The sequence below is a fragment of the Phyllobates terribilis genome, unplaced genomic scaffold (assembly GCF_046119375.1).
Source record: "Phyllobates terribilis strain yellow unplaced genomic scaffold, ASM4611937v1 Scaffold_737__1_contigs__length_740118, whole genome shotgun sequence".
Taxonomy (NCBI): domain Eukaryota; kingdom Metazoa; phylum Chordata; class Amphibia; order Anura; family Dendrobatidae; genus Phyllobates; species Phyllobates terribilis.
The window spans coordinates 55191-68614 of NW_027363497.1; the positions used below are offsets into that span (position 1 = coordinate 55191).

Here is a 13424-nt window from a genome sequence, read left to right on the forward strand (position 1 = left end):
GACTAATCAACCAAACTTTTTGGGTTGGTTTCTCTTTTATAGTCTGCAGGCATTAAATGAAAGAAGTCAGTGTTCCAGCAGAGGGAGACAACGTTTCAGAAAAGGCATTGTAGCAAACCAAAAAAGAAATTTTAAGCGCAGCAGAGTAACCAGCTCACATACCTGTTAGCTCAGGTGAGTTTAAAAGGCTGCTGTTGATAACAAGGGCATTTGCTAAATAGATGGTGTGTGTGCAACAATATACTGAAAGGTCAATTATATTGTGCAGCTTATCTCACCACCTGTAGTTATTTAGGTGAAAGCTCCAAAATGCTTGCCTAATATGTCTGTTTATCCAAAAGGAAGTATAGAGGGAGAGCTAGATAGATAGCATTGCATTACATTACATGGCAATGCAATGCACAGTTGCTGAAGTTGAACCAAAATGAGCTTGTCATCTGGCTTCTGCAACTTTTAACATGAAAAATCCAATGAGGAGAAGAAAAGCAAAGCCAAAGAGTCCATCCCAAAATCCGACAAACAAGCCAAATGAACAAAAAGCATTGAATTCAATTCTTTCTGATTTTAGAAACTGCATTAAAGAAGGGGTGCACCGGTCCTGGAGATACTGCAATACCAGGTCAATGCGTGGAGTGGACAGAGCAAGCTCTTTTTCCATCTCCCTGTTCTAAAAATCCATTTAATATATGGTCCCCAGATAGGGGACGTATCAGATATTAAACTGATAAGAACAGATACTACACTTGATCTTAGCCAAAAGGCCAAGAAGCGATAACCAGAATTGGTTTCCGACTACGGTGCCACCCAAGGATTCTGAAAAGTCCATTTGTGGAGATGGCCACCTGGACTCCCGTTAAGAAGACATGCTGTCAACCTCTAGATCCCTCACATGCCTGCACTTTTCGGCTTGCTGCTGCTGCAATCCACGCGTTTTAGATCTGCATAACTCCACCTCTTTTAGCACAGTACCCTCAACCCCCGGCTGTTCCCACCCGCCTCAACACCGTTGGAAGGGAGGAGAACCAATTAAGGCGGGGGGGGGTGGAACGAGCAGCTGTCTACCCTTAGCAGGAGGGTTGCTGATTAATTACCTCTCCTGCTGCTGCTGCTGCTGCTGGCTGTCCAGCAGCAGACTGAAGGTGGCTGCTGCTGTGCGCAGGTATATAAAGGCTCAGAGCCTATTATGACACACGCAGCCAGCGTTCCATTGCCACATTCCGTCTACTGCAGGCGGGATACCTGGATGGCTGAATGTCACTGAGAAGCTCACAGAGACCGCCATAAGCAACAGTTTAAAAGAATGCCACAGACTAATCAACCAAACTTTTTGGGTTGGTTTCTCTTTTATAGTCTGCAGGCATTAAATGAAAGAAGTCAGTGTTCCAGCAGAGGGAGACAACGTTTCAGAAAAGGCATTGTAGCAAACCAAAAAAGAAATTTTAAGCGCAGCAGAGTAACCAGCTCACATACCTCTTAGCTCAGGTGAGTTTAAAAGGCTGCTGTTGATAACAAGGGCATTTGCTAAATAGATGGTGTGTGTGCAACAATATACTGAAAGGTCAATTATATTGTGCAGCTTATCTCACCACCTGTAGTTATTTAGGTGAAAGCTCCAAAATGCTTGCCTAATATGTCTGTTTATCCAAAAGGAAGTATAGAGGGAGAGCTAGATAGATAGCATTGCATTACATTACATGGCAATGCAATGCACAGTTGCTGAAGTTGAACCAAAATGAGCTTGTCATCTGGCTTCTGCAACTTTTAACATGAAAAATCCAATGAGGAGAAGAAAAGCAAAGCCAAAGAGTCCATCCCAAAATCCGACAAACAAGCCAAATGAACAAAAAGCATTGAATTCAATTCTTTCTGATTTTAGAAACTGCATTAAAGAAGGGGTGCACCGGTCCTGGAGATACTGCAATACCAGGTCAATGCGTGGAGTGGACAGAGCAAGCTCTTTTTCCATCTCCCTGTTCTAAAAATCCATTTAATATATGGTCCCCAGATAGGGGACGTATCAGATATTAAACTGATAAGAACAGATACTACACTTGATCTTAGCCAAAAGGCCGAGAAGCGATAACCAGAATTGGTTTCCGACTACGGTGCCACCCAAGGATTCTGAAAAGTCCATTTGTGGAGATGGCCACCTGGACTCCCGTTAAGAAGACATGCTGTCAACCTCTAGATCCCTCACATGCCTGCACTTTTCGGCTTGCTGCTGCTGCAATCCACGCGTTTTAGATCTGCATAACTCCACTTCTTTTAGCACAGTACCCTCAACCCCCGGCTGTTCCCACCCGCCTCAACACCGTTGGAAGGGAGGAGAACCAATTAAGGCGGGGGGGGGGGGTGGAACGAGCAGCTGTCTACCCTTAGCAGGAGGGTTGCTGATTAATTACCTCTCCTGCTGCTGCTGCTGCTGCTGGCTGTCCAGCAGCAGACTGAAGGTGGCTGCTGCTGTGCGCAGGTATATAAAGGCTCAGAGCCTATTATGACACGCGCAGCCAGCGTTCCATTGCCACATTCCGTCTACTGCAGGCGGGATACCTGGATGGCTGAATGTCACTGAGAAGCTCACAGAGACCGCCATAAGCAACAGTTTAAAAGAATGCCACAGACTAATCAACCAAACTTTTTGGGTTGGTTTCTCTTTTATAGTCTGCAGGCATTAAATGAAAGAAGTCAGTGTTCCAGCAGAGGGAGACAACGTTTCAGAAAAGGCATTGTAGCAAACCAAAAAAGAAATTTTAAGCGCAGCAGAGTAACCAGCTCACATACCTGTTAGCTCAGGTGAGTTTAAAAGGCTGCTGTTGATAACAAGGGCATTTGCTAAATAGATGGTGTGTGTGCAACAATATACTGAAAGGTCAATTATATTGTGCAGCTTATCTCACCACCTGTAGTTATTTAGGTGAAAGCTCCAAAATGCTTTCCTAATATGTCTGTTTATCCAAAAGGAAGTATAGAGGGAGAGCTAGATAGATAGCATTGCATTACATTACATGGCAATGCAATGCACAGTTGCTGAAGTTGAACCAAAATGAGCTTGTCATCTGGCTTCTGCAACTTTTAACATGAAAAATCCAATGAGGAGAAGAAAAGCAAAGCCAAAGAGTCCATCCCAAAATCCGACAAACAAGCCAAATGAACAAAAAGCATTGAATTCAATTCTTTCTGATTTTAGAAACTGCATTAAAGAAGGGGTGCACCGGTCCTGGAGATACTGCAATACCAGGTCAATGCGTGGAGTGGACAGAGCAAGCTCTTTTTCCATCTCCCTGTTCTAAAAATCCATTTAATATATGGTCCCCAGATAGGGGACGTATCAGATATTAAACTGATAAGAACAGATACTACACTTGATCTTAGCCAAAAGGCCGAGAAGCGATAACCAGAATTGGTTTCCGACTACGGTGCCACCCAAGGATTCTGAAAAGTCCATTTGTGGAGATGGCCACCTGGACTCCCGTTAAGAAGACATGCTGTCAACCTCTAGATCCCTCACATGCCTGCACTTTTCGGCTTGCTGCTGCTGCAATCCACGCGTTTTAGATCTGCATAACTCCACCTCTTTTAGCACAGTACCCTCAACCCCCGGCTGTTCCCACCCGCCTCAACACCGTTGGAAGGGAGGAGAACCAATTAAGGCGGGGGGGGGGGGTGGAACGAGCAGCTGTCTACCCTTAGCAGGAGGGTTGCTGATTAATTACCTCTCCTGCTGCTGCTGCTGCTGCTGGCTGTCCAGCAGCAGACTGAAGGTGGCTGCTGCTGTGCGCAGGTATATAAAGGCTCAGAGCCTATTATGACACGCGCAGCCAGCGTTCCATTGCCACATTCCGTCTACTGCAGGCGGGATACCTGGATGGCTGAATGTCACTGAGAAGCTCACAGAGACCGCCATAAGCAACAGTTTAAAAGAATGCCACAGACTAATCAACCAAACTTTTTGGGTTGGTTTCTCTTTTATAGTCTGCAGGCATTAAATGAAAGAAGTCAGTGTTCCAGCAGAGGGAGACAACGTTTCAGAAAAGGCATTGTAGCAAACCAAAAAAGAAATTTTAAGCGCAGCAGAGTAACCAGCTCACATACCTGTTAGCTCAGGTGAGTTTAAAAGGCTGCTGTTGATAACAAGGGCATTTGCTAAATAGATGGTGTGTGTGCAACAATATACTGAAAGGTCAATTATATTGTGCAGCTTATCTCACCACCTGTAGTTATTTAGGTGAAAGCTCCAAAATGCTTGCCTAATATGTCTGTTTATCCAAAAGGAAGTATAGAGGGAGAGCTAGATAGATAGCATTGCATTACATTACATGGCAATGCAATGCACAGTTGCTGAAGTTGAACCAAAATGAGCTTGTCATCTGGCTTCTGCAACTTTTAACATGAAAAATCCAATGAGGAGAAGAAAAGCAAAGCCAAAGAGTCCATCCCAAAATCCGACAAACAAGCCAAATGAACAAAAAGCATTGAATTCAATTCTTTCTGATTTTAGAAACTGCATTAAAGAAGGGGTGCACCGGTCCTGGAGATACTGCAATACCAGGTCAATGCGTGGAGTGGACAGAGCAAGCTCTTTTTCCATCTCCCTGTTCTAAAAATCCATTTAATATATGGTCCCCAGATAGGGGACGTATCAGATATTAAACTGATAAGAACAGATACTACACTTGATCTTAGCCAAAAGGCCGAGAAGCGATAACCAGAATTGGTTTCCGACTACGGTGCCACCCAAGGATTCTGAAAAGTCCATTTGTGGAGATGGCCACCTGGACTCCCGTTAAGAAGACATGCTGTCAACCTCTAGATCCCTCACATGCCTGCACTTTTCGGCTTGCTGCTGCTGCAATCCACGCGTTTTAGATCTGCATAACTCCACCTCTTTAGCACAGTACCCTCAACCCCCGGCTGTTCCCACCCGCCTTAACACCGTTGGAAGGGAGGAGAACCAATTAAGGCGGGGGGGGGGGTGGAACGAGCAGCTGTCTACCCTTAGCAGGAGGGTTGCTGATTAATTACCTCTCCTGCTGCTGCTGCTGCTGGCTGTCCAGCAGCAGACTGAAGGTGGCTGCTGCTGTGTGCAGGTATATAAAGGCTCAGAGCCTATTATGACACGCGCAGCCAGCGTTCCATTGCCACATTCCGTCTACTGCAGGCGGGATACCTGGATGGCTGAATGTCACTGAGAAGCTCACAGAGACCGCCATAAGCAACAGTTTAAAAGAATGCCACAGACTAATCAACCAAACTTTTTGGGTTGGTTTCTCTTTTATAGTCTGCAGGCATTAAATGAAAGAAGTCAGTGTTCCAGCAGAGGGAGACAACGTTTCAGAAAAGGCATTGTAGCAAACCAAAAAAGAAATTTTAAGCGCAGCAGAGTAACCAGCTCATATGCCTGTTAGCTCAGGTGAGTTTAAAAGGCTGCTGTTGATAACAAGGGCATTTGCTAAATAGATGGTGTGTGTGCAACAATATACTGAAAGGTCAATTATATTGTGCAGCTTATCTCACCACCTGTAGTTATTTAGGTGAAAGCTCCAAAATGCTTGCCTAATATGTCTGTTTATCCAAAAGGAAGTATAGAGGGAGAGCTAGATAGATAGCATTGCATTACATTACATGGCAATGCAATGCACAGTTGCTGAAGTTGAACCAAAATGAGCTTGTCATCTGGCTTCTGCAACTTTTAACATGAAAAATCCAATGAGGAGAAGAAAAGCAAAGCCAAAGAGTCCATCCCAAAATCCGACAAACAAGCCAAATGAACAAAAAGCATTGAATTCAATTCTTTCTGATTTTAGAAACTGCATTAAAGAAGGGGTGCACCGGTCCTGGAGATACTGCAATACCAGGTCAATGCGTGGAGTGGACAGAGCAAGCTCTTTTTCCATCTCCCTGTTCTAAAAATCCATTTAATATATGGTCCCCAGATAGGGGACGTATCAGATATTAAACTGATAAGAACAGATACTACACTTGATCTTAGCCAAAAGGCCGAGAAGCGATAACCAGAATTGGTTTCCGACTACGGTGCCACCCAAGGATTCTGAAAAGTCCATTTGTGGAGATGGCCACCTGGACTCCCGTTAAGAAGACATGCTGTCAACCTCTAGATCCCTCACATGCCTGCACTTTTCGGCTTGCTGCTGCTGCAATCCACGCGTTTTAGATCTGCATAACTCCACCTCTTTTAGCACAGTACCCTCAACCCCCGGCTGTTCCCACCCGCCTCAACACCGTTGGAAGGGAGGAGAACCAATTAAGGCGGGGGGGGGTGGAACGAGCAGCTGTCTACCCTTAGCAGGAGGGTTGCTGATTAATTACCTCTCCTGCTGCTGCTGCTGCTGCTGGCTGTCCAGCAGCAGACTGAAGGTGGCTGCTGCTGTGCGCAGGTATATAAAGGCTCAGAGCCTATTATGACACGCGCAGCCAGCGTTCCATTGCCACATTCCGTCTACTGCAGGCGGGATACCTGGATGGCTGAATGTCACTGAGAAGCTCACAGAGACCGCCATAAGCAACAGTTTAAAAGAATGCCACAGACTAATCAACCAAACTTTTTGGGTTGGTTTCTCTTTTATAGTCTGCAGGCATTAAATGAAAGAAGTCAGTGTTCCAGCAGAGGGAGACAACGTTTCAGAAAAGGCATTGTAGCAAACCAAAAAAGAAATTTTAAGCGCAGCAGAGTAACCAGCTCACATACCTGTTAGCTCAGGTGAGTTTAAAAGGCTGCTGTTGATAACAAGGGCATTTGCTAAATAGATGGTGTGTGTGCAACAATATACTGAAAGGTCAATTATATTGTGCAGCTTATCTCACCACCTGTAGTTATTTAGGTGAAAGCTCCAAAATGCTTGCCTAATATGTCTGTTTATCCAAAAGGAAGTATAGAGGGAGAGCTAGATAGATAGCATTGCATTACATTACATGGCAATGCAATGCACAGTTGCTGAAGTTGAACCAAAATGAGCTTGTCATCTGGCTTCTGCAACTTTTAACATGAAAAATCCAATGAGGAGAAGAAAAGCAAAGCCAAAGAGTCCATCCCAAAATCCGACAAACAAGCCAAATGAACAAAAAGCATTGAATTCAATTCTTTCTGATTTTAGAAACTGCATTAAAGAAGGGGTGCACCGGTCCTGGAGATACTGCAATACCAGGTCAATGCGTGGAGTGGACAGAGCAAGCTCTTTTTCCATCTCCCTGTTCTAAAAATCCATTTAATATATGGTCCCCAGATAGGGGACGTATCAGATATTAAACTGATAAGAACAGATACTACACTTGATCTTAGCCAAAAGGCCGAGAAGCGATAACCAGAATTGGTTTCCGACTACGGTGCCACCCAAGGATTCTGAAAAGTCCATTTGTGGAGATGGCCACCTGGACTCCCGTTAAGAAGACATGCTGTCAACCTCTAGATCCCTCACATGCCTGCACTTTTCGGCATGCTGCTGCTGCAATCCACGCGTTTTAGATCTGCATAACTCCACCTCTTTTAGCACAGTACCCTCAACCCCCGGCTGTTCCCACCCGCCTCAACACCGTTGGAAGGGAGGAGAACCAATTAAGGCGGGGGGGGGTGGAACGAGCAGCTGTCTACCCTTAGCAGGAGGGCTGCTGATTAATTACCTCTCCTGCTGCTGCTGCTGCTGCTGGCTGTCCAGCAGCAGACTGAAGGTGGCTGCTGCTGTGCGCAGGTATATAAAGGCTCAGAGCCTATTATGACACGCGCAGCCAGCGTTCCATTGCCACATTCCGTCTACTGCAGGCAGGATACCTGGATGGCTGAATGTCACTGAGAAGCTCACAGAGACCGCCATAAGCAACAGTTTAAAAGAATGCCACAGACTAATCAACCAAACTTTTTGGGTTGGTTTCTCTTTTATAGTCTGCAGGCATTAAATGAAAGAAGTCAGTGTTCCAGCAGAGGGAGACAACGTTTCAGAAAAGGCATTGTAGCAAACCAAAAAAGAAATTTTAAGCGCAGCAGAGTAAACAGCTCACAAACCTGTTTGCTCAGGTGAGTTTAAAAGGCTGCTGTTGATAACAAGGGCATTTGCTAAATAGATGGTGTGTGTGCAACAATATACTGAAAGGTCAATTATATTGTGCAGCTTATCTCACCACCTGTAGTTATTTAGGTGAAAGCTCCAAAATTCTTGCCTAATATGTCTGTTTATCCAAAAGGAAGTATAGAGGGAGAGCTAGATAGATAGCATTGCATTACATTACATGGCAATGCAATGCACAGTTGCTGAAGTTGAACCAAAATGAGCTTGTCATCTGGCTTCTGCAACTTTTAACATGAAAAATCCAATGAGGAGAAGAAAAGCAAAGCCAAAGAGTCCATCCCAAAATCCGACAAACAAGCCAAATGAACAAAAAGCATTGAATTCAATTCTTTCTGATTTTAGAAACTGCATTAAAGAAGGGGTGCACCGGTCCTGGAGATACTGCAATACCAGGTCAATGCGTGGAGTGGACAGAGCAAGCTCTTTTTCCATCTCCCTGTTCTAAAAATCCATTTAATATATGGTCCCCAGATAGGGGACGTATCAGATATTAAACTGATAAGAACAGATACTACACTTGATCTTAGCCAAAAGGCCGAGAAGCGATAACCAGAATTGGTTTCCGACTACGGTGCCACCCAAGGTTTCTGAAAAGTCCATTTGTGGAGATGGCCACCTGGTCTCCCGTTAAGAAGACATGCTGTCAACCTCTAGATCCCTCACATGCCTGCACTTTTCGGCTTGCTGCTGCTGCAATCCACGCGTTTTAGATCTGCATAACTCCACCTCTTTTAGCACAGTACCCTCAACCCCCGGCTGTTCCCACCCGCCTCAACACCGTTGGAAGGGAGGAGAACCAATTAAGGTGGGGGGGGGGGTGGAACGAGCAGCTGTCTACCCTTAGCAGGAGGGTTGCTGATTAATTACCTCTCCTGCTGCTGCTGCTGCTGCTGGCTGTCCAGCAGCAGACTGAAGGTGGCTGCTGCTGTGCGCAGGTATATAAAGGCTCAGAGCCTATTATGTCACGCGCAGCCAGCGTTCCATTGCCACATTCCGTCTACTGCAGGCGGGATACCTGGATGGCTGAATGTCACTGAGAAGCTCACAGAGACCGCCATAAGCAACAGTTTAAAAGAATGCCACAGACTAATCAACCAAACTTTTTGGGTTGGTTTCTCTTTTATAGTCTGCAGGCATTAAATGAAAGAAGTCAGTGTTCCAGCAGAGGGAGACAACGTTTCAGAAAAGGCATTGTAGCAAACCAAAAAAGAAATTTTAAGCGCAGCAGAGTAACCAGCTCACATACCTGTTAGCTCAGGTGAGTTTAAAAGGCTGCTGTTGATAACAAGGGCATTTGCTAAATAGATGGTGTGTGTGCAACAATATACTGAAAGGTCAATTATATTGTGCAGCTTATCTCACCACCTGTAGTTATTTAGGTGAAAGCTCCAAAATGCTTGCCTAATATGTCTGTTTATCCAAAAGGAAGTATAGAGGGAGAGCTAGATAGATAGCATTGCATTACATTACATGGCAATGCAATGCACAGTTGCTGAAGTTGAACCAAAATGAGCTTGTCATCTGGCTTCTGCAACTTTTAACATGAAAAATCCAATGTGGAGAAGAAAAGCAAAGCCAAAGAGTCCATCCCAAAATCCGACAAACAAGCCAAATGAACAAAAAGCATTGAATTCAATTCTTTCTGATTTTAGAAACTGCATTAAAGAAGGGGTGCACCGGTCCTGGAGATACTGCAATACCAGGTCAATGCGTGGAGTGGACAGAGCAAGCTCTTTTTCCATCTCCCTGTTCTAAAAATCCATTTAATATATGGTCCCCAGATAGGGGACGTATCAGATATTAAACTGATAAGAACAGATACTACACTTGATCTTAGCCAAAAGGCCGAGAAGCGATAACCAGAATTGGTTTCCGACTACGGTGCCACCCAAGGATTCTGAAAAGTCCATTTGTGGAGATGGCCACCTGGACTCCCGTTAAGAAGACATGCTGTCAACCTCTAGATCCCTCACATGCCTGCACTTTTCGGCTTACTGCTGCTGCAATCCACGCGTTTTAGATCTGCATAACTCCACCTCTTTTAGCACAGTACCCTCAACCCCCGGCTGTTCCCACCCGCCTCAACACCGTTGGAAGGGAGGAGAACCAATTAAGGCGGGGGGGTGGAACGAGCAGCTGTCTACCCTTAGCAGGAGGGTTGCTGATTAATTACCTCTCCTGCTGCTGCTGCTGCTGCTGGCTGTCCAGCAGCAGACTGAAGGTGGCTGCTGCTGTGCGCAGGTATATAAAGGCTCAGAGCCTATTATGACACGCGCAGCCAGCGTTCCATTGCCACATTCCGTCTACTACAGGCGGGATACCTGGATGGCTGAATGTCACTGAGAAGCTCACAGAGACCGCCATAAGCAACAGTTTAAAAGAATGCCACAGACTAATCAACCAAACTTTTTGGGTTGGTTTCTCTTTTATAGTCTGCAGGCATTAAATGAAAGAAGTCAGTGTTCCAGCAGAGGGAGACAACGTTTCAGAAAAGGCATTGTAGCAAACCAAAAAAGAAATTTTAAGCGCAGCAGAGTAACCAGCTCACATACCTGTTAGCTCAGGTGAGTTTAAAAGGCTGCTGTTGATAACAAGGGCATTTGCTAAATAGATGGTGTGTGTGCAACAATATACTGAAAGGTCAATTATATTGTGCAGCTTATCTCACCACCTGTAGTTATTTAGGTGAAAGCTCCAAAATGCTTGCCTAATATGTCTGTTTATCCAAAAGGAAGTATAGAGGGAGAGCTAGATAGATAGCATTGCATTACATTACATGGCAATGCAATGCACAGTTGCTGAAGTTGAACCAAAATGAGCTTGTCATCTGGCTTCTGCAACTTTTAACATGAAAAATCCAATGAGGAGAAGAAAAGCAAAGCCAAAGAGTCCATCCCAAAATCCGACAAACAAGCCAAATGAACAAAAAGCATTGAATTCAATTCTTTCTGATTTTAGAAACTGCATTAAAGAAGGGGTGCACCGGTCCTGGAGATACTGCAATACCAGGTCAATGCGTGGAGTGGACAGAGCAAGCTCTTTTTCCATCTCCCTGTTCTAAAAATCCATTTAATATATGGTCCCCAGATAGGGGACGTATCAGATATTAAACTGATAAGAACAGATACTACACTTGATCTTAGCCAAAAGGCCGAGAAGCGATAACCAGAATTGGTTTCCGACTACGGTGCCACCCAAGGATTCTGAAAAGTCCATTTGTGGAGATGGCCACCTGGACTCCCGTTAAGAAGACATGCTGTCAACCTCTAGATCCCTCACATGCCTGCACTTTTCGGCTTGCTGCTGCTGCAATCCACGCGTTTTAGATCTGCATAACTCCACCTCTTTTAGCACAGTACCCTCAACCCCCGGCTGTTCCCACCCGCCTCAACACCGTTGGAAGGGAGGAGAACCAATTAAGGCGGGGGGGGGGGTGGAACGAGCAGCTGTCTACCCTTAGCAGGAGGGTTGCTGATTAATTACCTCTCCTGCTGCTGCTGCTGCTGCTGGCTGTCCAGCAGCAGACTGAAGGTGGCTGCTGCTGTGCGCAGGTATATAAAGGCTCAGAGCCTATTATGACACGCGCAGCCAGCGTTCCATTGCCACATTCCGTCTACTGCAGGCGGGATACCTGGATGGCTGAATGTCACTGAGAAGCTCACAGAGACCGCCATAGGCAACAGTTTAAAAGAATGCCACAGACTAATCAACCAAACTTTTTGGGTTGGTTTCTCTTTTATAGTCTGCAGGCATTAAATGAAAGAAGTCAGTGTTCCAGCAGAGGGAGACAACGTTTCAGAAAAGGCATTGTAGCAAACCAAAAAAGAAATTTTAAGCGCAGCAGAGTAACCAGCTCACATACCTGTTAGCTCAGGTGAGTTTAAAAGGCTGCTGTTGATAACAAGGGCATTTGCTAAATAGATGGTGTGTGTGCAACAATATACTGAAAGGTCAATTATATTGTGCAGCTTATCTCACCACCTGTAGTTATTTAGGTGAAAGCTCCAAAATGCTTGCCTAATATGTCTGTTTATCCAAAAGGAAGTATAGAGGGAAAGCTAGATAGATAGCATTGCATTACATTACATGGCAATGCAATGCACAGTTGCTGAAGTTGAACCAAAATGAGCTTGTCATCTGGCTTCTGCAACTTTTAACATGAAAAATCCAATGAGGAGAAGAAAAGCAAAGCCAAAGAGTCCATCCCAAAATCCGACAAACAAGCCAAATGAACAAAAAGCATTGAATTCAATTCTTTCTGATTTTAGAAACTGCATTAAAGAAGGGGTGCACCGGTCCTGGAGATACTGCAATACCAGGTCAATGCGTGGAGTGGACAGAGCAAGCTCTTTTTCCATCTCCCTGTTCTAAAAATCCATTTAATATATGGTCCCCAGATAGGGGACGTATCAGATATTAAACTGATAAGAACAGATACTACACTTGATCTTAGCCAAAAGGCCGAGAAGCGATAACCAGAATTGGTTTCCGACTACGGTGCCACCCAAGGATTCTGAAAAGTCCATTTGTGGAGATGGCCACCTGGACTCCCGTTAAGAAGACATGCTGTCAACCTCTAGATCCCTCACATGCCTGCACTTTTCGGCTTGCTGCTGCTGCAATCCACGCGTTTTAGATCTGCATAACTCCACCTCTTTTAGCACAGTACCCTCAACCCCCGGCTGTTCCCACCCGCCTCAACACCGTTGGAAGGGAGGAGAACCAATTAAGGCGGGGGGGGGGTGGAACGAGCAGCTGTCTACCCTTAGCAGGAGGGTTGCTGATTAATTACCTCTCCTGCTGCTGCTGCTGCTGCTGGCTGTCCAGCAGCAGACTGAAGGTGGCTGCTGCTGTGCGCAGGTATATAAAGGCTCAGAGCCTATTATGACACGCGCAGCCAGCGTTCCATTGCCACATTCCGTCTACTGCAGGCGGGATACCTGGATGGCTGAATGTCACTGAGAAGCTCACAGAGACCGCCATAAGCAACAGTTTAAAAGAATGCCACAGACTAATCAACCAAACTTTTTGGGTTGGTTTCTCTTTTATAGTCTGCAGGCATTAAATGAAAGAAGTCAGTGTTCCAGCAGAGGGAGACAACGTTTCAGAAAAGGCATTGTAGCAAACCAAAAAAGAAATTTTAAGCGCAGCAGAGTAACCAGCTCACATACCTGTTAGCTCAGGTGAGTTTAAAAGGCTGCTGTTGATAACAAGGGCATTTGCTAAATAGATGGTGTGTGTGCAACAATATACTGAAAGGTCAATTATATTGTGCAGCTTATCTAACCACCTGTAGTTATTTAGGTGAAAGCTCCAAAATGCTTGCCTAATATGTCTGTTTATCCA

At 45.1% G+C, this 13424-nt stretch overlaps 10 non-coding genes across 10 annotated transcripts; all 10 read right to left on the reverse strand.

Annotated features, from left to right (window-relative positions):
* Window positions 1-582: 582 nt before the first annotated feature.
* Window positions 583-773, reverse strand: LOC141238380 (U2 spliceosomal RNA). Its single transcript, XR_012303868.1, has one exon. It is a non-coding gene; the product is annotated as a U2 spliceosomal RNA (small nuclear RNA).
* Window positions 774-1890: 1117 nt separating this feature from the next.
* Window positions 1891-2081, reverse strand: LOC141238351 (U2 spliceosomal RNA). Its single transcript, XR_012303839.1, has one exon. It is a non-coding gene; the product is annotated as a U2 spliceosomal RNA (small nuclear RNA).
* A 1120-nt stretch (window positions 2082-3201) lies between these two features.
* On the reverse strand, window positions 3202-3392 carry LOC141238362 (U2 spliceosomal RNA). The gene has a single exon (XR_012303850.1). It is a non-coding gene; the product is annotated as a U2 spliceosomal RNA (small nuclear RNA).
* A 1120-nt stretch (window positions 3393-4512) lies between these two features.
* Window positions 4513-4703, reverse strand: LOC141238373 (U2 spliceosomal RNA). Its single transcript, XR_012303861.1, has one exon. It is a non-coding gene; the product is annotated as a U2 spliceosomal RNA (small nuclear RNA).
* Window positions 4704-5818: 1115 nt separating this feature from the next.
* Window positions 5819-6009, reverse strand: LOC141238384 (U2 spliceosomal RNA). The gene has a single exon (XR_012303872.1). It is a non-coding gene; the product is annotated as a U2 spliceosomal RNA (small nuclear RNA).
* A 1117-nt stretch (window positions 6010-7126) lies between these two features.
* LOC141238396 (U2 spliceosomal RNA) lies at window positions 7127-7317 on the reverse strand. Its single transcript, XR_012303883.1, has one exon. It is a non-coding gene; the product is annotated as a U2 spliceosomal RNA (small nuclear RNA).
* A 1117-nt stretch (window positions 7318-8434) lies between these two features.
* LOC141238407 (U2 spliceosomal RNA) lies at window positions 8435-8625 on the reverse strand. The gene has a single exon (XR_012303894.1). It is a non-coding gene; the product is annotated as a U2 spliceosomal RNA (small nuclear RNA).
* Window positions 8626-9744: 1119 nt separating this feature from the next.
* LOC141238418 (U2 spliceosomal RNA) lies at window positions 9745-9935 on the reverse strand. Its single transcript, XR_012303905.1, has one exon. It is a non-coding gene; the product is annotated as a U2 spliceosomal RNA (small nuclear RNA).
* A 1115-nt stretch (window positions 9936-11050) lies between these two features.
* LOC141238430 (U2 spliceosomal RNA) lies at window positions 11051-11241 on the reverse strand. The gene has a single exon (XR_012303916.1). It is a non-coding gene; the product is annotated as a U2 spliceosomal RNA (small nuclear RNA).
* Window positions 11242-12360: 1119 nt separating this feature from the next.
* Window positions 12361-12551, reverse strand: LOC141238442 (U2 spliceosomal RNA). Its single transcript, XR_012303927.1, has one exon. It is a non-coding gene; the product is annotated as a U2 spliceosomal RNA (small nuclear RNA).
* Window positions 12552-13424: the final 873 nt, after the last annotated feature.